Source organism: Staurois parvus, unplaced genomic scaffold (genome assembly GCF_062004578.1).
Source record: "Staurois parvus isolate SC_StPar_1 unplaced genomic scaffold, SC_StPar_1.0 ptg002756l, whole genome shotgun sequence".
In the NCBI taxonomy this organism is placed as follows: Eukaryota; Metazoa; Chordata; class Amphibia; order Anura; family Ranidae; genus Staurois; species Staurois parvus.
This window is the reverse complement of record NW_028320552.1, coordinates 402127-422600: the sequence shown is the minus strand read 5'-3', so window position 1 is coordinate 422600 and position 20474 is coordinate 402127. Positions and strand designations below refer to the sequence as shown.

The window sequence follows — 20474 nt, the reverse complement described above, 5'->3', positions numbered from 1 at the left end:
ACACGGCGAGTTGAGTTGATGCCAAAGAGCTCCATGTTGGTCGTCTCATCTGACCACGACACTTTCAACCAGTCCTGCTCTGCCTCATTCAGATGTTCAGTGGCAAACTTCAGACGGGCCTGGACATGTGCTCTCTTGAGCAGAGGGACCTTGCGGGCACTGCGGGATTTCAATCCTCGTCGGCGTAGTGTGTTACCCATTGTCCTCTTGGTGACTGCGGTCCCAGCTGGCCGGAGATGATTGACAAGATCCTCACTCGTAGTTCTGGGATGATGCCTCACTGTTGTCATGATCATTGACACTCCACGAGGGGAGATCTTGCACGGGGCACCGGTCCTAGGGAGACTGACAGTTGCTTTGTGTTTCTTCCATTTGCGAATGATTGCACCGACTGTTGTCACCTTCTCACCAAGCTGCTTGGCCATAGTTTGGTAGCCCAGTCCAGCCTTGTGTAGGTCTTCGATCCTGTTCCTGACATCCCTGGACAGCTCTTTGGCCTTTGCCGTGGTGGAGGGTTTGGAATCTGATGGTTTGATTGCTCCTGTGGACAGGTGTCTTTTATACAGGTCAGAAAATGAGATTAGCATCTCTCCCTTTAAGAGGCTGCTTCTAATCTCAGCTTGTTACCTGTGTGAAAGACACCTGGGAGCCAGAAATGCCGCTGAATGATAGGGGATGGAATACCTATTTCCCTCAGGAACATGCGAATCAGCGCATCATTGGTTAGACATGCAGTTCTTTTGAATGTTTTCTTGCTAGTCTGTCTCTCAGTCAATACACCTAGCATTGGATTTTTAGACCGATCGATCATTTGTTTGTGAGCGGGCAAAGATTCAAAATCAGCAGGGGGTGAAATACTCCTTTCCTTCACTGTAGCTCCCCCAAAGTCCCCAGGCCAGCCTAGGCTTTTCTGAGCCCGCTTCCCTTTTGCGGGCCGCTCTTTTCAAAACATGCTGGCTTTCTTCTCTGTGTCCCTCAGGAGCTGGCCACGCATCCAGCCCCCTCCGGCAGCGGAGCAACGCTCAGACGCCAGCCCCAGCCAGCTAGCCCCGTCCTGCATCCCGCTTAGGCTCCGCGGCCCAGCCCTTTGCCAGCGCTCTCCTCAGCCGCTTTGGCGCTCTCACGCCTGCTCTCCAGTCGCCTTGCGCCGACACATTCCGCTGCGCTCCCCAGGCCGGGGGACAGCAGCGGGGAAGGCACGCGCGCCGGCCCCCCAAGCCAGCCAGAAGCAACAGAGCCGCCGAAGGCCACGATACCTGCGCCCTGAGGTGGTTAGAGCGCCGGGCCCGCTGCTGGAGGCAGGGGCCTGTGCGTCAGGGCCCTGTGGTGTGCGCAAGGGGGAGCCGGCCACTGGGGCGGTGAAAAAGAGCGAGGGCCGGAGCGCAAGGAACTGGCGTTTGTAGGCCCCGGTGCCAGCAGGGTCCCTAGCCTTGGTTTGGGTCAGGGGCAGGGAGGCGGGAGCGCTGTCCGGCGCCCCGAGAGGTCTGGCTGGCAAGCGAGCGTAGGCCCCTTGCTTTGCGGTGCGCTTTGCGGCTGCTGTGTCCAAAGCTTGCTCCCCGCGGCTGGTGTGGTGCTCAGCCCTGCGAGCCAAAGGCTTGAAGTCAGGCCAGGGGAAGGCGGGAAGGAGAAGGAGGAGCGGTTGAGGCCAGGCTGGCGTGGTGTGCTTGTGCCTGAGGAGGTGCGGTCAGGAAGAGGTTAAAGAGGGAGCAAAGCAGCGGGGGGGGAGGCAGGGGTTTGAGGAGAGTGAGTGAGAGAGGAGAGACGGGGCGGTGTGTCAGTTGGGGCGGTGTGTCAGTTGTGCCGGTGGGTGAGAAGGAAACAGCAGCAGCAGCAGCAGCAGCAGCAGCAGCAGCAGGCGGCTTGTCCTGGGTAGTAGAGCCGAGGAAAGGCGGAGGCCAGGCTGCCCGTGACAAGTAGAAGAGGCTTGAAGGAGAGCATGAGTACTGCCTACGGCCACACCACCCTGAACGCGCCCAATCTCGTCTGATCTCGGAAGCTAAGCAGGGTCGGGCCTGGTTAGTACTTGGATGGGAGACCGCCTGGGAATACCAGGTGCTGTAGGCTTTTGCTTTTCCTCCAGCAGGGGTCACTCTCCTCTCCTCCATGGCTCTTTCACATTCACTTTTACCTCCCCGCTCTCCAAGCCCTCCTGCTGCACACCTGCACTCAAGGAAACAACCTTTTCATCCCCTGCTCATTTGCCAGCTCGGCCCACTCACAAACAAATCAGCCCTCTCAAAATACAATGCTAGCTGCATTGGAACACTCACAGACAGAAGAGCAAGAAAAAAACTCACAAGAAATGCATGGCTAACAAATCAGGCGCTCATTTGCAGGTTCACCAGGGAACACAGGCATCTCATCCCCTTCACAAAACAGGGCTTAGTGCTTGCTGGCAAATCCCTTCTTGGCAATCCCAGAGGTCAGGCGTTACCTGGAGTTGGCCACCAGCTTTGCACACATCTCAGGAGGGATTTTGGCCCACTCCTCTTGGCAGATCCTCTCCAAATCATGAAGGTTTGGCGGCTGACGTTTGGCAACTCCAACTTTCAGCTCCCTCCACAGAGATATTGTCAGCCGGATGAAGGTCTGGAGACTGGCTAGGCCACTCCAGGAGCTTAACGTGCTTCTTCTCCAGCCGCTGCTTTGTTGCCTTGGCCGCGTGTTTTGGCTCCTTGTCATGCTGGAACAGCCACCCGCCATTCATTTTCAATGCCCTGGCTGAGGGGAGAAGGTTCTTGCCCAAGATTTGCCGCTCCATTGCCCCGTCCATGGTCCCCTTGATGCGGTGCAGTTGTCCTGTCCCCTTAGCAGAAAAACACCCCCAAAGCAGCATATTTCCACCACCATGTTTGACAGTTGGGATGGTGTTGTTGGGGTCATAGGCAGCATTCCTCGTCCTCCGCCTCCAAACACGGCGAGTTGAGTTGATGCCAAAGAGCTCCATGTTGGTCGTCTCATCTGACCACGACACTTTCAACCAGTCCTGCTCTGCCTCATTCAGATGTTCAGTGGCAAACTTCAGACGGGCCTGGACATGTGCTCTCTTGAGCAGAGGGACCTTGCGGGCACTGCGGGATTTCAATCCTCGTCGGCGTAGTGTGTTACCCATTGTCCTCTTGGTGACTGCGGTCCCAGCTGGCCGGAGATGATTGACAAGATCCTCACTCGTAGTTCTGGGATGATGCCTCACTGTTGTCATGATCATTGACACTCCACGAGGGGAGATCTTGCACGGGGCACCGGTCCTAGGGAGACTGACAGTTGCTTTGTGTTTCTTCCATTTGCGAATGATTGCACCGACTGTTGTCACCTTCTCACCAAGCTGCTTGGCCATAGTTTGGTAGCCCAGTCCAGCCTTGTGTAGGTCTTCGATCCTGTTCCTGACATCCCTGGACAGCTCTTTGGTCTTTGCCATGGTGGAGGGTTTGGAATCTGATGGTTTGATTGCTCCTGTGGACAGGTGTCTTTTATACAGGTCAGAAAATGAGATTAGCATCTCTCCCTTTAAGAGGCTGCTTCTAATCTCAGCTTGTTACCTGTGTGAAAGACACCTGGGAGCCAGAAATGCCGCTGAATGATAGGGGATGGAATACCTATTTCCCTCAGGAACATGCGAATCAGCGCATCATTGGTTAGACATGCAGTTCTTTTGAATGTTTTCTTGCTAGTCTGTCTCTCAGTCAATACACCTAGCATTGGATTTTTAGACCGATCGATCATTTGTTTGTGAGCGGGCAAAGATTCAAAATCAGCAGGGGGTGAAATACTCCTTTCCTTCACTGTAGCTCCCCCAAAGTCCCCAGGCCAGCCTAGGCTTTTCTGAGCCCGCTTCCCTTTTGCGGGCCGCTCTTTTCAAAACACGCTGGCTTTCTTCTCTGTGTCCCTCAGGAGCTGGCCACGCATCCAGCCCCCTCCGGCAGCGGAGCAACGCTCAGACGCCAGCCCCAGCCAGCTAGCCCCGTCCTGCATCCCGCTTAGGCTCCGCGGCCCAGCCCTTTGCCAGCGCTCTCCTCAGCCGCTTTGGCGCTCTCACGCCTGCTCTCCAGTCGCCTTGCGCCGACACATTCCGCTGCGCTCCCCAGGCCGGGGGACAGCAGCGGGGAAGGCACGCGCGCCGGCCCCCCAAGCCAGCCAGAAGCAACAGAGCCGCCGAAGGCCACGATACCTGCGCCCTGAGGCGGTTAGAGCGCCGGGCCCGCTGCTGGAGGCAGGGGCCTGTGCGTCAGGGCCCTGTGGTGTGCGCAAGGGGGAGCCGGCCACTGGGGCGGTGAAAAAGAGCGAGGGCCGGAGCGCAAGGAACTGGCGTTTGTAGGCCCCGGTGCCAGCAGGGTCCCTAGCCTTGGTTTGGGTCAGGGGCAGGGAGGCGGGAGCGCTGTCCGGCGCCCCGAGAGGTCTGGCTGGCAAGCGAGCGTAGGCCCCTTGCTTTGCGGTGCGCTTTGCGGCTGCTGTGTCCAAAGCTTGCTCCCCGCGGCTGGTGTGGTGCTCAGCCCTGCGAGCCAAAGGCTTGAAGTCAGGCCAGGGGAAGGCGGGAAGGAGAAGGAGGAGCGGTTGAGGCCAGGCTGGCGTGGTGTGCTTGTGCCTGAGGAGGTGCGGTCAGGAGGAGGTTAAAGAGCGAGCAAAGCAGCGGGGGGGGGGGAGGCAGGGGTTTGAGGAGAGTGAGTGAGAGAGGAGAGACGGGGCGGTGTGTCAGTTGGGGCGGTGTGTCAGTTGTGCCGGTGGGTGAGAAGGAAACAGCAGCAGCAGCAGCAGCAGCAGCAGCAGCAGGCGGCTTGTCCTGGGTAGTAGAGCCGAGGAAAGGCGGAGGCCAGGCTGCCCGTGACAAGTAGAAGAGGCTTGAAGGAGAGCCTGAGTACTGCCTACGGCCACACCACCCTGAACGCGCCCGATCTTGTCTGATCTCGGAAGCTAAGCAGGGTCGGGCCTGGTTAGTACTTGGATGGGAGACCGCCTGGGAATACCAGGTGCTGTAGGCTTTTGCTTTTCCTCCAGCAGAGGTCACTCTCCTCTCCTCCATGGCTCTTTCACATTCACTTTTACCTCCCCGCTCTCCAAGCCCTCCTGCTGCACACCTGCACTCAAGGAAACAACCTTTTCATCCCCTGCTCATTTGCCAGCTCGGCCCACTCACAAACAAATCAGCCCTCTCAAAATACAATGCTAGCTGCATTGGAACACTCACAGACAGAAGAGCAAGAAAAAAACTCACAAGAAATGCATGGCTAACAAATCAGGCGCTCATTTGCAGGTTCACCAGGGAACACAGGCATCTCATCCCCTTCACAAAACAGGGCTTAGTGCTTGCTGGCAAATCCCTTCTTGGCAATCCCAGAGGTCAGGCGTTACCTGGAGTTGGCCACCAGCTTTGCACACATCTCAGGAGGGATTTTGGCCCACTCCTCTTGGCAGATCCTCTCCAAATCATGAAGGTTTGGCGGCTGACGTTTGGCAACTCCAACTTTCAGCTCCCTCCACAGAGATATTGTCAGCCGGATGAAGGTCTGGAGACTGGCTAGGCCACTCCAGGAGCTTAACGTGCTTCTTCTCCAGCCGCTGCTTTGTTGCCTTGGCCGCGTGTTTTGGCTCCTTGTCATGCTGGAACAGCCACCCGCCATTCATTTTCAATGCCCTGGCTGAGGGGAGAAGGTTCTTGCCCAAGATTTGCCGCTCCATTGCCCCGTCCATGGTCCCCTTGATGCGGTGCAGTTGTCCTGTCCCCTTAGCAGAAAAACACCCCCAAAGCAGCATATTTCCACCACCATGTTTGACAGTTGGGATGGTGTTGTTGGGGTCATAGGCAGCATTCCTCGTCCTCCGCCTCCAAACACGGCGAGTTGAGTTGATGCCAAAGAGCTCCATGTTGGTCGTCTCATCTGACCACGACACTTTCAACCAGTCCTGCTCTGCCTCATTCAGATGTTCAGTGGCAAACTTCAGACGGGCCTGGACATGTGCTCTCTTGAGCAGAGGGACCTTGCGGGCACTGCGGGATTTCAATCCTCGTCGGCGTAGTGTGTTACCCATTGTTCTCTTGGTGACTGCGGTCCCAGCTGGCCGGAGATGATTGACAAGATCCTCACTCGTAGTTCTGGGATGATGCCTCACTGTTGTCATGATCATTGACACTCCACGAGGGGAGATCTTGCACGGGGCACCGGTCCTAGGGAGACTGACAGTTGCTTTGTGTTTCTTCCATTTGCGAATGATTGCACCGACTGTTGTCACCTTCTCACCAAGCTGCTTGGCCATAGTTTGGTAGCCCAGTCCAGCCTTGTGTAGGTCTTCGATCCTGTTCCTGACATCCCTGGACAGCTCTTTGGCCTTTGCCGTGGTGGAGGGTTTGGAATCTGATGGTTTGATTGCTCCTGTGGACAGGTGTCTTTTATACAGGTCAGAAAATGAGATTAGCATCTCTCCCTTTAAAAGGCTGCTTCTAATCTCAGCTTGTTACCTGTGTGAAAGACACCTGGGAGCCAGAAATGCCGCTGAATGATAGGGGATGGAATACCTATTTCCCTCAGGAACATGCGAATCAGCGCATCATTGGTTAGACATGCAGTTCTTTTGAATGTTTTCTTGCTAGTCTGTCTCTCAGTCAATACACCTAGCATTGGATTTTTAGACCGATCGATCATTTGTTTGTGAGCGGGCAAAGATTCAAAATCAGCAGGGGGTGAAATACTCCTTTCCTTCACTGTAGCTCCCCCAAAGTCCCCAGGCCAGCCTAGGCTTTTCTGAGCCCGCTTCCCTTTTGCGGGCCGCTCTTTTCAAAACACGCTGGCTTTCTTCTCTGTGTCCCTCAGGAGCTGGCCACGCATCCAGCCCCCTCCGGCAGCGGAGCAACGCTCAGACGCCAGCCCCAGCCAGCTAGCCCCGTCCTGCATCCCGCTTAGGCTCCGCGGCCCAGCCCTTTGCCAGCGCTCTCCTCAGCCGCTTTGGCGCTCTCACGCCTGCTCTCCAGTCGCCTTGCGCCGACACATTCCGCTGCGCTCCCCAGGCCGGGGGACAGCAGCGGGGAAGGCACGCGCGCCGGCCCCCCAAGCCAGCCAGAAGCAACAGAGCCGCCGAAGGCCACGATACCTGCGCCCTGAGGCGGTTAGAGCGCCGGGCCCGCTGCTGGAGGCAGGGGCCTGTGCGTCAGGGCCCTGTGGTGTGCGCAAGGGGGAGCCGGCCACTGGGGCGGTGAAAAAGAGCGAGGGCCGGAGCGCAAGGAACTGGCGTTTGTAGGCCCCGGTGCCAGCAGGGTCCCTAGCCTTGGTTTGGGTCAGGGGCAGGGAGGCGGGAGCGCTGTCCGGCGCCCCGAGAGGTCTGGCTGGCAAGCGAGCGTAGGCCCCTTGCTTTGCGGTGCGCTTTGCGGCTGCTGTGTCCAAAGCTTGCTCCCCGCGGCTGCTGTGGTGCTCAGCCCTGCGAGCCAAAGGCTTGAAGTCAGGCCAGGGGAAGGCGGGAAGGAGAAGGAGGAGCGGTTGAGGCCAGGCTGGCGTGGTGTGCTTGTGCCTGAGGAGGTGCGGTCAGGAAGAGGTTAAAGAGCGAGCAAAGCAGCGGGGGGGGAGGCAGGGGTTTGAGGAGAGTGAGTGAGAGAGGAGAGACGGGGCGGTGTGTCAGTTGGGGCGGTGTGTCAGTTGTGCCGGTGGGTGAGAAGGAAACAGCAGCAGCAGCAGCAGCAGCAGCAGCAGCAGCAGGCGGCTTGTCCTGGGTAGTAGAGCCGAGGAAAGGCGGAGGCCAGGCTGCCCGTGACAAGTAGAAGAGGCTTGAAGGAGAGCCTGAGTACTGCCTACGGCCACACCACCCTGAACGCGCCCGATCTCGTCTGATCTCGGAAGCTAAGCAGGGTCGGGCCTGGTTAGTACTTGGATGGGAGACCGCCTGGGAATACCAGGTGCTGTAGGCTTTTGCTTTTCCTCCAGCAGGGGTCACTCTCCTCTCCTCCATGGCTCTTTCACATTCACTTTTACCTCCGCGCTCTCCAAGCCCTCCTGCTGCACACCTGCACTCAAGGAAACAACCTTTTCATCCCCTGCTCATTTGCCAGCTCGGCCCACTCACAAACAAATCAGCCCTCTCAAAATACAATGCTAGCTGCATTGGAACACTCACAGACAGAAGAGCAAGAAAAAAACTCACAAGAAATGCATGGCTAACAAATCAGGCGCTCATTTGCAGGTTCACCAGGGAACACAGGCATCTCATCCCCTTCACAAAACAGGGCTTAGTGCTTGCTGGCAAATCCCTTCTTGGCAATCCCAGAGGTCAGGCGTTACCTGGAGTTGGCCACCAGCTTTGCACACATCTCAGGAGGGATTTTGGCCCACTCCTCTTGGCAGATCCTCTCCAAATCATGAAGGTTTGGCGGCTGACGTTTGGCAACTCCAACTTTCAGCTCCCTCCACAGAGATATTGTCAGCCGGGTGAAGGTCTGGAGACTGGCTAGGCCACTCCAGGAGCTTAACGTGCTTCTTCTCCAGCCGCTGCTTTGTTGCCTTGGCCGCGTGTTTTGGCTCCTTGTCATGCTGGAACAGCCACCCGCCATTCATTTTCAATGCCCTGGCTGAGGGGAGAAGGTTCTTGCCCAAGATTTGCCGCTCCATTGCCCCGTCCATGGTCCCCTTGATGCGGTGCAGTTGTCCTGTCCCCTTAGCAGAAAAACACCCCCAAAGCAGCATATTTCCACCACCATGTTTGACAGTTGGGATGGTGTTGTTGGGGTCATAGGCAGCATTCCTCGTCCTCCGCCTCCAAACACGGCGAGTTGAGTTGATGCCAAAGAGCTCCATGTTGGTCGTCTCATCTGACCACGACACTTTCAACCAGTCCTGCTCTGCCTCATTCAGATGTTCAGTGGCAAACTTCAGACGGGCCTGGACATGTGCTCTCTTGAGCAGAGGGACCTTGCGGGCACTGCGGGATTTCAATCCTCGTCGGCGTAGTGTGTTACCCATTGTTCTCTTGGTGACTGCGGTCCCAGCTGGCCGGAGATGATTGACAAGATCCTCACTCGTAGTTCTGGGATGATGCCTCACTGTTGTCATGATCATTGACACTCCACGAGGGGAGATCTTGCACGGGGCACCGGTCCTAGGGAGACTGACAGTTGCTTTGTGTTTCTTCCATTTGCGAATGATTGCACCGACTGTTGTCACCTTCTCACCAAGCTGCTTGGCCATAGTTTGGTAGCCCAGTCCAGCCTTGTGTAGGTCTTCGATCCTGTTCCTGACATCCCTGGACAGCTCTTTGGTCTTTGCCGTGGTGGAGGGTTTGGAATCTGATGGTTTGATTGCTCCTGTGGACAGGTGTCTTTTATACAGGTCAGAAAATGAGATTAGCATCTCTCCCTTTAAGAGGCTGCTTCTAATCTCAGCTTGTTACCTGTGTGAAAGACACCTGGGAGCCAGAAATGCCGCTGAATGATAGGGAATGGAATACCTATTTCCCTCAGGAACATGCGAATCAGCGCATCATTGGTTAGACATGCAGTTCTTTTGAATGTTTTCTTGCTAGTCTGTCTCTCAGTCAATACACCTAGCATTGGATTTTTAGACCGATCGATCATTTGTTTGTGAGCGGGCAAAGATTCAAAATCAGCAGGGGGTGAAATACTCCTTTCCTTCACTGTAGCTCCCCCAAAGTCCTCAGGCCAGCCTAGGCTTTTCTGAGCCCGCTTCCCTTTTGCGGGCCGCTCTTTTCAAAACACGCTGGCTTTCTTCTCTGTGTCCCTCAGGAGCTGGCCACGCATCCAGCCCCCTCCGGCAGCGGAGCAACGCTCAGACGCCAGCCCCAGCCAGCAAGCCCCGTCCTGCATCCCGCTTAGGCTCCGCGGCCCAGCCCTTTGCCAGCGCTCTCCTCAGCCGCTTTGGCGCTCTCACGCCTGCTCTCCAGTCGCCTTGCGCCGACACATTCCGCTGCGCTCCCCAGGCCGGGGGACAGCAGCGGGGAAGGCACGCGCGCCGGCCCCCCAAGCCAGCCAGAAGCAACAGAGCCGCCGAAGGCCACGATACCTGCGCCCTGAGGTGGTTAGAGCGCCGGGCCCGCTGCTGGAGGCAGGGGCCTGTGCGTCAGGGCCCTGTGGTGTGCGCAAGGGGGAGCCGGCCACTGGGGCGGTGAAAAAGAGCGAGGGCCGGAGCGCAAGGAACTGGCGTTTGTAGGCCCCGGTGCCAGCAGGGTCCCTAGCCTTGGTGTGGGTCAGGGGCAGGGAGGCGGGAGCGCTGTCCGGCGCCCCGAGAGGTCTGGCTGGCAAGCGAGCGTAGGCCCCTTGCTTTGCGGTGCGCTTTGCGGCTGCTGTGTCCAAAGCTTGCTCCCCGCGGCTGGTGTGGTGCTCAGCCCTGCGAGCCAAAGGTTTGAAGTCAGGCCAGGGGAAGGCGGGAAGGAGAAGGAGGAGCGGTTGAGGCCAGGCTGGCGTGGTGTGCTTGTGCCTGAGGAGGTGCGGTCAGGAAGAGGTTAAAGAGGGAGCAAAGCAGCGGGGGGGGAGGCAGGGGTTTGAGGAGAGTGAGTGAGAGAGGAGAGACGGGGCGGTGTGTCAGTTGGGGCGGTGTGTCAGTTGTGCCGGTGGGTGAGAAGGAAACAGCAGCAGCAGCAGCAGCAGCAGCAGCAGCAGGCGGCTTGTCCTGGGTAGTAGAGCCGAGGAAAGGCGGAGGCCAGGCTGCCCGTGACAAGTAGAAGAGGCTTGAAGGAGAGCCTGAGTACTGCCTACGGCCACACCACCCTGAACGCGCCCGATCTCGTCTGATCTCGGAAGCTAAGCAGGGTCGGGCCTGGTTAGTACTTGGATGGGAGACCGCCTGGGAATACCAGGTGCTGTAGGCTTTTGCTTTTCCTCCAGCAGGGGTCACTCTCCTCTCCTCCATGGCTCTTTCACATTCACTTTTACCTCCCCGCTCTCCAAGCCCTCCTGCTGCACACCTGCACTCAAGGAAACAACCTTTTCATCCCCTGCTCATTTGCCAGCTCGGCCCACTCACAAACAAATCAGCCCTCTCAAAATACAATGCTAGCTGCATTGGAACACTCACAGACAGAAGAGCAAGAAAAAAACTCACAAGAAATGCATGGCTAACAAATCAGGCGCTCATTTGCAGGTTCACCAGGGAACACAGGCATCTCATCCCCTTCACAAAACAGGGCTTAGTGCTTGCTGGCAAATCCCTTCTTGGCAATCCCAGAGGTCAGGCGTTACCTGGAGTTGGCCACCAGCTTTGCACACATCTCAGGAGGGATTTTGGCCCACTCCTCTTGGCAGATCCTCTCCAAATCATGAAGGTTTGGCGGCTGACGTTTGGCAACTCCAACTTTCAGCTCCCTCCACAGAGATATTGTCAGCCGGATGAAGGTCTGGAGACTGGCTAGGCCACTCCAGGAGCTTAACGTGCTTCTTCTCCAGCCGCTGCTTTGTTGCCTTGGCCGCGTGTTTTGGCTCCTTGTCATGCTGGAACAGCCACCCGCCATTCATTTTCAATGCCCTGGCTGAGGGGAGAAGGTTCTTGCCCAAGATTTGCCGCTCCATTGCCCCGTCCATGGTCCCCTTGATGCGGTGCAGTTGTCCTGTCCCCTTAGCAGAAAAACACCCCCAAAGCAGCATATTTCCACCACCATGTTTGACAGTTGGGATGGTGTTGTTGGGGTCATAGGCAGCATTCCTCGTCCTCCGCCTCCAAACACGGCGAGTTGAGTTGATGCCAAAGAGCTCCATGTTGGTCGTCTCATCTGACCACGACACTTTCAACCAGTCCTGCTCTGCCTCATTCAGATGTTCAGTGGCAAACTTCAGACGGGCCTGGACATGTGCTCTCTTGAGCAGAGGGACCTTGCGGGCACTGCGGGATTTCAATCCTCGTCGGCGTAGTGTGTTACCCATTGTTCTCTTGGTGACTGCGGTCCCAGCTGGCCGGAGATGATTGACAAGATCCTCACTCGTAGTTCTGGGATGATGCCTCACTGTTGTCATGATCATTGACACTCCACGAGGGGAGATCTTGCACGGGGCACCGGTCCTAGGGAGACTGACAGTTGCTTTGTGTTTCTTCCATTTGCGAATGATTGCACCGACTGTTGTCACCTTCTCACCAAGCTGCTTGGCCATAGTTTGGTAGCCCAGTCCAGCCTTGTGTAGGTCTTCGATCCTGTTCCTGACATCCCTGGACAGCTCTTTGGTCTTTGCCGTGGTGGAGGGTTTGGAATCTGATGGTTTGATTGCTCCTGTGGACAGGTGTCTTTTATACAGGTCAGAAAATGAGATTAGCATCTCTCCCTTTAAGAGGCTGCTTCTAATCTCAGCTTGTTACCTGTGTGAAAGACACCTGGGAGCCAGAAATGCCGCTGAATGATAGGGAATGGAATACCTATTTCCCTCAGGAACATGCGAATCAGCGCATCATTGGTTAGACATGCAGTTCTTTTGAATGTTTTCTTGCTAGTCTGTCTCTCAGTCAATACACCTAGCATTGGATTTTTAGACCGATCGATCATTTGTTTGTGAGCGGGCAAAGATTCAAAATCAGCAGGGGGTGAAATACTCCTTTCCTTCACTGTAGCTCCCCCAAAGTCCCCAGGCCAGCCTAGGCTTTTCTGAGCCCGCTTCCCTTTTGCGGGCCGCTCTTTTCAAAACACGCTGGCTTTCTTCTCTGTGTCCCTCAGGAGCTGGCCACGCATCCAGCCCCCTCCGGCAGCGGAGCAACGCTCAGACGCCAGCCCCAGCCAGCTAGCCCCGTCCTGCATCCCGCTTAGGCTCCGCGGCCCAGCCCTTTGCCAGCGCTCTCCTCAGCCGCTTTGGCGCTCTCACGCCTGCTCTCCAGTCGCCTTGCGCCGACACATTCCGCTGCGCTCCCCAGGCCGGGGGACAGCAGCGGGGAAGGCACGCGCGCCGGCCCCCCAAGCCAGCCAGAAGCAACAGAGCCGCCGAAGGCCACGATACCTGCGCCCTGAGGTGGTTAGAGCGCCGGGCCCGCTGCTGGAGGCAGGGGCCTGTGCGTCAGGGCCCTGTGGTGTGCGCAAGGGGGAGCCGGCCACTGGGGCGGTGAAAAAGAGCGAGGGCCGGAGCGCAAGGAACTGGCGTTTGTAGGCCCCGGTGCCAGCAGGGTCCCTAGCCTTGGTGTGGGTCAGGGGCAGGGAGGCGGGAGCGCTGTCCGGCGCCCCGAGAGGTCTGGCTGGCAAGCGAGCGTAGGCCCCTTGCTTTGCGGTGCGCTTTGCGGCTGCTGTGTCCAAAGCTTGCTCCCCGCGGCTGGTGTGGTGCTCAGCCCTGCGAGCCAAAGGTTTGAAGTCAGGCCAGGGGAAGGCGGGAAGGAGAAGGAGGAGCGGTTGAGGCCAGGCTGGCGTGGTGTGCTTGTGCCTGAGGAGGTGCGGTCAGGAAGAGGTTAAAGAGGGAGCAAAGCAGCGGGGGGGGAGGCAGGGGTTTGAGGAGAGTGAGTGAGAGAGGAGAGACGGGGCGGTGTGTCAGTTGGGGCGGTGTGTCAGTTGTGCCGGTGGGTGAGAAGGAAACAGCAGCAGCAGCAGCAGCAGCAGCAGCAGCAGCAGCAGCAGCAGCAGGCGGCTTGTCCTGGGTAGTAGAGCCGAGGAAAGGCGGAGGCCAGGCTGCCCGTGACAAGTAGAAGAGGCTTGAAGGAGAGCCTGAGTACTGCCTACGGCCACACCACCCTGAACGCGCCCGATCTCGTCTGATCTCGGAAGCTAAGCAGGGTCGGGCCTGGTTAGTACTTGGATGGGAGACCGCCTGGGAATACCAGGTGCTGTAGGCTTTTGCTTTTCCTCCAGCAGGGGTCACTCTCCTCTCCTCCATGGCTCTTTCACATTCACTTTTACCTCCCCGCTCTCCAAGCCCTCCTGCTGCACACCTGCACTCAAGGAAACAACCTTTTCATCCCCTGCTCATTTGCCAGCTCGGCCCACTCACAAACAAATCAGCCCTCTCAAAATACAATGCTAGCTGCATTGGAACACTCACAGACAGAAGAGCAAGAAAAAAACTCAGAAGAAATGCATGGCTAACAAATCAGGCGCTCATTTGCAGGTTCACCAGGGAACACAGGCATCTCATCCCCTTCACAAAACAGGGCTTAGTGCTTGCTGGCAAATCCCTTCTTGGCAATCCCAGAGGTCAGGCGTTACCTGGAGTTGGCCACCAGCTTTGCACACATCTCAGGAGGGATTTTGGCCCACTCCTCTTGGCAGATCCTCTCCAAATCATGAAGGTTTGGCGGCTGACGTTTGGCAACTCCAACTTTCAGCTCCCTCCACAGAGATATTGTCAGCCGGATGAAGGTCTGGAGACTGGCTAGGCCACTCCAGGAGCTTAACGTGCTTCTTCTCCAGCCGCTGCTTTGTTGCCTTGGCCGCGTGTTTTGGCTCCTTGTCATGCTGGAACAGCCACCCGCCATTCATTTTCAATGCCCTGGCTGAGGGGAGAAGGTTCTTGCCCAAGATTTGCCGCTCCATTGCCCCGTCCATGGTCCCCTTGATGCGGTGCAGTTGTCCTGTCCCCTTAGCAGAAAAACACCCCCAAAGCAGCATATTTCCACCACCATGTTTGACAGTTGGGATGGTGTTGTTGGGGTCATAGGCAGCATTCCTCGTCCTCCGCCTCCAAACACGGCGAGTTGAGTTGATGCCAAAGAGCTCCATGTTGGTCGTCTCATCTGACCACGACACTTTCAACCAGTCCTGCTCTGCCTCATTCAGATGTTCAGTGGCAAACTTCAGACGGGCCTGGACATGTGCTCTCTTGAGCAGAGGGACCTTGCGGGCACTGCGGGATTTCAATCCTCGTCGGCGTAGTGTGTTACCCATTGTTCTCTTGGTGACTGCGGTCCCAGCTGGCCGGAGATGATTGACAAGATCCTCACTCGTAGTTCTGGGATGATGCCTCACTGTTGTCATGATCATTGACACTCCACGAGGGGAGATCTTGCACGGGGCACCGGTCCTAGGGAGACTGACAGTTGCTTTGTGTTTCTTCCATTTGCGAATGATTGCACCGACTGTTGTCACCTTCTCACCAAGCTGCTTGGCCATAGTTTGGTAGCCCAGTCCAGCCTTGTGTAGGTCTTCGATCCTGTTCCTGACATCCCTGGACAGCTCTTTGGCCTTTGCCGTGGTGGAGGGTTTGGAATCTGATGGTTTGATTGCTCCTGTGGACAGGTGTCTTTTATACAGGTCAGAAAATGAGATTAGCATCTCTCCCTTTAAAAGGCTGCTTCTAATCTCAGCTTGTTACCTGTGTGAAAGACACCTGGGAGCCAGAAATGCCGCTGAATGATAGGGGATGGAATACCTATTTCCCTCAGGAACATGCGAATCAGCGCATCATTGGTTAGACATGCAGTTCTTTTGAATGTTTTCTTGCTAGTCTGTCTCTCAGTCAATACACCTAGCATTGGATTTTTAGACCGATCGATCATTTGTTTGTGAGCGGGCAAAGATTCAAAATCAGCAGGGGGTGAAATACTCCTTTCCTTCACTGTAGCTCCCCCAAAGTCCCCAGGCCAGCCTAGGCTTTTCTGAGCCCGCTTCCCTTTTGCGGGCCGCTCTTTTCAAAACACGCTGGCTTTCTTCTCTGTGTCCCTCAGGAGCTGGCCACGCATCCAGCCCCCTCCGGCAGCGGAGCAACGCTCAGACGCCAGCCCCAGCCAGCTAGCCCCGTCCTGCATCCCGCTTAGGCTCCGCGGCCCAGCCCTTTGCCAGCGCTCTCCTCAGCCGCTTTGGCGCTCTCACGCCTGCTCTCCAGTCGCCTTGCGCCGACACATTCCGCTGCGCTCCCCAGGCCGGGGGACAGCAGCGGGGAAGGCACGCGCGCCGGCCCCCCAAGCCAGCCAGAAGCAACAGAGCCGCCGAAGGCCACGATACCTGCGCCCTGAGGCGGTTAGAGCGCCGGGCCCGCTGCTGGAGGCAGGGGCCTGTGCGTCAGGGCCCTGTGGTGTGCGCAAGGGGGAGCCGGCCACTGGGGCGGTGAAAAAGAGCGAGGGCCGGAGCGCAAGGAACTGGCGTTTGTAGGCCCCGGTGCCAGCAGGGTCCCTAGCCTTGGTTTGGGTCAGGGGCAGGGAGGCGGGAGCGCTGTCCGGCGCCCCGAGAGGTCTGGCTGGCAAGCGAGCGTAGGCCCCTTGCTTTGCGGTGCGCTTTGCGGCTGCTGTGTCCAAAGCTTGCTCCCCGCGGCTGCTGTGGTGCTCAGCCCTGCGAGCCAAAGGCTTGAAGTCAGGCCAGGGGAAGGCGGGAAGGAGAAGGAGGAGCGGTTGAGGCCAGGCTGGCGTGGTGTGCTTGTGCCTGAGGAGGTGCGGTCAGGAAGAGGTTAAAGAGCGAGCAAAGCAGCGGGGGGGGAGGCAGGGGTTTGAGGAGAGTGAGTGAGAGAGGAGAGACGGGGCGGTGTGTCAGTTGGGGCGGTGTGTCAGTTGTGCCGGTGGGTGAGAAGGAAACAGCAGCAGCAGCAGCAGCAGCAGCAGCAGCAGCAGGCGGCTTGTCCTGGGTAGTAGAGCCGAGGAAAGGCGGAGGCCAGGCTGCCCGTGACAAGTAGAAGAGGCTTGAAGGAGAGCCTGAGTACTGCCTACGGCCACACCACCCTGAACGCGCCCGATCTCGTCTGATCTCGGAAGCTAAGCAGGGTCGGGCCTGGTTAGTACTTGGATGGGAGACCGCCTGGGAATACCAGGTGCTGTAGGCTTTTGCTTTTCCTCCAGCAGGGGTCACTCTCCTCTCCTCCATGGCTCTTTCACATTCACTTTTACCTCCGCGCTCTCCAAGCCCTCCTGCTGCACACCTGCACTCAAGGAAACAACCTTTTCATCCCCTGCTCATTTGCCAGCTCGGCCCACTCACAAACAAATCAGCCCTCTCAAAATACAATGCTAGCTGCATTGGAACACTCACAGACAGAAGAGCAAGAAAAAAACTCACAAGAAATGCATGGCTAACAAATCAGGCGCTCATTTGCAGGTTCACCAGGGAACACAGGCATCTCATCCCCTTCACAAAACAGGGCTTAGTGCTTGCTGGCAAATCCCTTCTTGGCAATCCCAGAGGTCAGGCGTTACCTGGAGTTGGCCACCAGCTTTGCACACATCTCAGGAGGGATTTTGGCCCACTCCTCTTGGCAGATCCTCTCCAAATCATGAAGGTTTGGCGGCTGACGTTTGGCAACTCCAACTTTCAGCTCCCTCCACAGAGATATTGTCAGCCGGGTGAAGGTCTGGAGACTGGCTAGGCCACTCCAGGAGCTTAACGTGCTTCTTCTCCAGCCGCTGCTTTGTTGCCTTGGCCGCGTGTTTTGGCTCCTTGTCATGCTGGAACAGCCACCCGCCATTCATTTTCAATGCCCTGGCTGAGGGGAGAAGGTTCTTGCCCAAGATTTGCCGCTCCATTGCCCCGTCCATGGTCCCCTTGATGCGGTGCAGTTGTCCTGTCCCCTTAGCAGAAAAACACCCCCAAAGCAGCATATTTCCACCACCATGTTTGACAGTTGGGATGGTGTTGTTGGGGTCATAGGCAGCATTCCTCGTCCTCCGCCTCCAAACACGGCGAGTTGAGTTGATGCCAAAGAGCTCCATGTTGGTCGTCTCATCTGACCACGACACTTTCAACCAGTCCTGCTCTGCCTCATTCAGATGTTCAGTGGCAAACTTCAGACGGGCCTGGACATGTGCTCTCTTGAGCAGAGGGACCTTGCGGGCACTGCGGGATTTCAATCCTCGTCGGCGTAGTGTGTTACCCATTGTTCTCTTGGTGACTGCGGTCCCAGCTGGCCGGAGATGATTGACAAGATCCTCACTCGTAGTTCTGGGATGATGCCTCACTGTTGTCATGATCATTGACACTCCACGAGGGGAGATCTTGCACGGGGCACCGGTCCTAGGGAGACTGACAGTTGCTTTGTGTTTCTTCCATTTGCGAATGATTGCACCGACTGTTGTCACCTTCTCACCAAGCTGCTTGGCCATAGTTTGGTAGCCCAGTCCAGCCTTGTGTAGGTCTTCGATCCTGTTCCTGACATCCCTGGACAGCTCTTTGGTCTTTGCCGTGGTGGAGGGTTTGGAATCTGATGGTTTGATTGCTCCTGTGGACAGGTGTCTTTTATACAGGTCAGAAAATGAGATTAGCATCTCTCCCTTTAAGAGGCTGCTTCTAATCTCAGCTTGTTACCTGTGTGAAAGACACCTGGGAGCCAGAAATGCCGCTGAATGATAGGGAATGGAATACCTATTTCCCTCAGGAACATGCGAATCAGCGCATCATTGGTTAGACATGCAGTTCTTTTGAATGTTTTCTTGCTAGTCTGTCTCTCAGTCAATACACCTAGCATTGGATTTTTAGACCGATCGATCATTTGTTTGTGAGCGGGCAAAGATTCAAAATCAGCAGGGGGTGAAATACTCCTTTCCTTCACTGTAGCTCCCCCAAAGTCCTCAGGCCAGCCTAGGCTTTTCTGAGCCCGCTTCCCTTTTGCGGGCCGCTCTTTTCAAAACACGCTGGCTTTCTTCTCTGTGTCCCTCAGGAGCTGGCCACGCATCCAGCCCCCTCCGGCAGCGGAGCAACGCTCAGACGCCAGCCCCAGCCAGCAAGCCCCGTCCTGCATCCCGCTTAGGCTCCGCGGCCCAGCCCTTTGCCAGCGCTCTCCTCAGCCGCTTTGGCGCTCTCACGCCTGCTCTCCAGTCGCCTTGCGCCGACACATTCCGCTGCGCTCCCCAGGCCGGGGGACAGCAGCGGGGAAGGCACGCGCGCCGGCCCCCCAAGCCAGCCAGAAGCAACAGAGCCGCCGAAGGCCACGATACCTGCGCCCTGAGGTGGTTAGAGCGCCGGGCCCGCTGCTGGAGGCAGGGGCCTGTGCGTCAGGGCCCTGTGGTGTGCGCAAGGGGGAGCCGGCCACTGGGGCGGTGAAAAAGAGCGAGGGCCGGAGCGCAAGGAACTGGCGTTTGTAGGCCCCGGTGCCAGCAGGGTCCCTAGCCTTGGTGTGGGTCAGGGGCAGGGAGGCGGGAGCGCTGTCCGGCGCCCCGAGAGGTCTGGCTGGCAAGCGAGCGTAGGCCCCTTGCTTTGCGGTGCGCTTTGCGGCTGCTGTGTCCAAAGCTTGCTCCCCGCGGCTGGTGTGGTGCTCAGCCCTGCGAGCCAAAGGTTTGAAGTCAGGCCAGGGGAAGGCGGGAAGGAGAAGGAGGAGCGGTTGAGGCCAGGCTGGCGTGGTGTGCTTGTGCCTGAGGAGGTGCGGTCAGGAAGAGGTTAAAGAGGGAGCAAAGCAGCGGGGGGGGAGGCAGGGGTTTGAGGAGAGTGAGTGAGAGAGGAGAGACGGGGCGGTGTGTCAGTTGGGGCGGTGTGTCAGTTGTGCCGGTGGGTGAGAAGGAAACAGCAGCAGCAGCAGCAGCAGCAGCAGCAGCAGGCGGCTTGTCCTGGGTAGTAGAGCCGAGGAAAGGCGGAGGCCAGGCTGCCCGTGACAAGTAGAAGAGGCTTGAAGGAGAGCCTGAGTACTGCCTACGGCCACACCACCCTGAACGCGCCCGATCTCGTCTGATCTCGGAAGCTAAGCAGGGTCGGGCCTGGTTAGTACTTGGATGGGAGACCGCCTGGGAATACCAGGTGCTGTAGGCTTTTGCTTTTCCTCCAGCAGGGGTCACTCTCCTCTCCTCCATGGCTCTTTCACATTCACTTTTACCTCCCCGCTCTCCAAGCCCTCCTGCTGCACACCTGCACTCAAGGAAACAACCTTTTCATCCCCTGCTCATTTGCCAGCTCGGCCCACTCACAAACAAATCAGCCCTCTCAAAATACAATGCTAGCTGCATTGGAACACTCACAGACAGAAGAGCAAGAAAAAAACTCACAAGAAATGCATGGCTAACAAATCAGGCGCTCATTTGCAGGTTCACCAGGGAACACAGGCATCTCATCCCCTTCACAAAACAGGGCTTAGTGCTTGCTGGCAAATCCCTTCTTGGCAATCCCAGAGGTCAGGCGTTACCTGGAGTTGGCCACCAGCTTTGCACACATCTCAGGAGGGATTTTGGCCCACTCCTCTTGGCAGATCCTCTCCAAATCATGAAGGTTTGGCGGCTGACGTTTGGCAACTCCAACTTTCAGCTCCCTCCACAGAGATATTGTCAGCCGGATGAAGGTCTGGAGACTGGCTAGGCCACTCCAGGAGCTTAACGTGCTTCTTCTCCAGCCGCTGCTTTGTTGCCTTGGCCGCGTGTTTTGGCTCCTTGTCATGCTGGAACAGCCACCCGCCATTCATTTTCAATGCCCTGGCTGAGGGGAGAAGGTTCTTGCCCAAGATTTGCCGCTCCATTGCCCCGTCCATGGTCCCCTTGATGCGGTGCAGTTGTCCTGTCCCCTTAGCAGAAAAACACCCCCAAAGCAGCATATTTCCACCACCATGTTTGACAGTTGGGATGGTGTTGTTGGGGTCATAGGCAGCATTCCTCGTCCTCCGCCTCCAAACACGGCGAGTTGAGTTGATGCCAAAGAGCTCCATGTTGGTCGTCTCATCTGACCACGACACTTTCAACCAGTCCTGCTCTGCC

The 20474-nt window shown here is 57.1% G+C and overlaps 7 non-coding genes across 7 annotated transcripts; all 7 read left to right on the top strand.

The window, feature by feature from the left end:
* Window positions 1-1945: 1945 nt before the first annotated feature.
* Window positions 1946-2064, top strand: LOC149429233 (5S ribosomal RNA). Its single transcript, XR_016310535.1, has one exon. It is a non-coding gene; the product is annotated as a 5S ribosomal RNA (ribosomal RNA).
* A 2793-nt stretch (window positions 2065-4857) lies between these two features.
* On the top strand, window positions 4858-4976 carry LOC149429232 (5S ribosomal RNA). Its single transcript, XR_016310516.1, has one exon. It is a non-coding gene; the product is annotated as a 5S ribosomal RNA (ribosomal RNA).
* A 2793-nt stretch (window positions 4977-7769) lies between these two features.
* LOC149429231 (5S ribosomal RNA) lies at window positions 7770-7888 on the top strand. Its single transcript, XR_016310562.1, has one exon. It is a non-coding gene; the product is annotated as a 5S ribosomal RNA (ribosomal RNA).
* Window positions 7889-10678: 2790 nt separating this feature from the next.
* On the top strand, window positions 10679-10797 carry LOC149429230 (5S ribosomal RNA). The gene has a single exon (XR_016310561.1). It is a non-coding gene; the product is annotated as a 5S ribosomal RNA (ribosomal RNA).
* Window positions 10798-13602: 2805 nt separating this feature from the next.
* LOC149429229 (5S ribosomal RNA) lies at window positions 13603-13721 on the top strand. Its single transcript, XR_016310560.1, has one exon. It is a non-coding gene; the product is annotated as a 5S ribosomal RNA (ribosomal RNA).
* Window positions 13722-16514: 2793 nt separating this feature from the next.
* On the top strand, window positions 16515-16633 carry LOC149429228 (5S ribosomal RNA). Its single transcript, XR_016310559.1, has one exon. It is a non-coding gene; the product is annotated as a 5S ribosomal RNA (ribosomal RNA).
* A 2790-nt stretch (window positions 16634-19423) lies between these two features.
* Window positions 19424-19542, top strand: LOC149429227 (5S ribosomal RNA). The gene has a single exon (XR_016310557.1). It is a non-coding gene; the product is annotated as a 5S ribosomal RNA (ribosomal RNA).
* The last annotated feature ends 932 nt before the right edge of the window (window positions 19543-20474 follow it).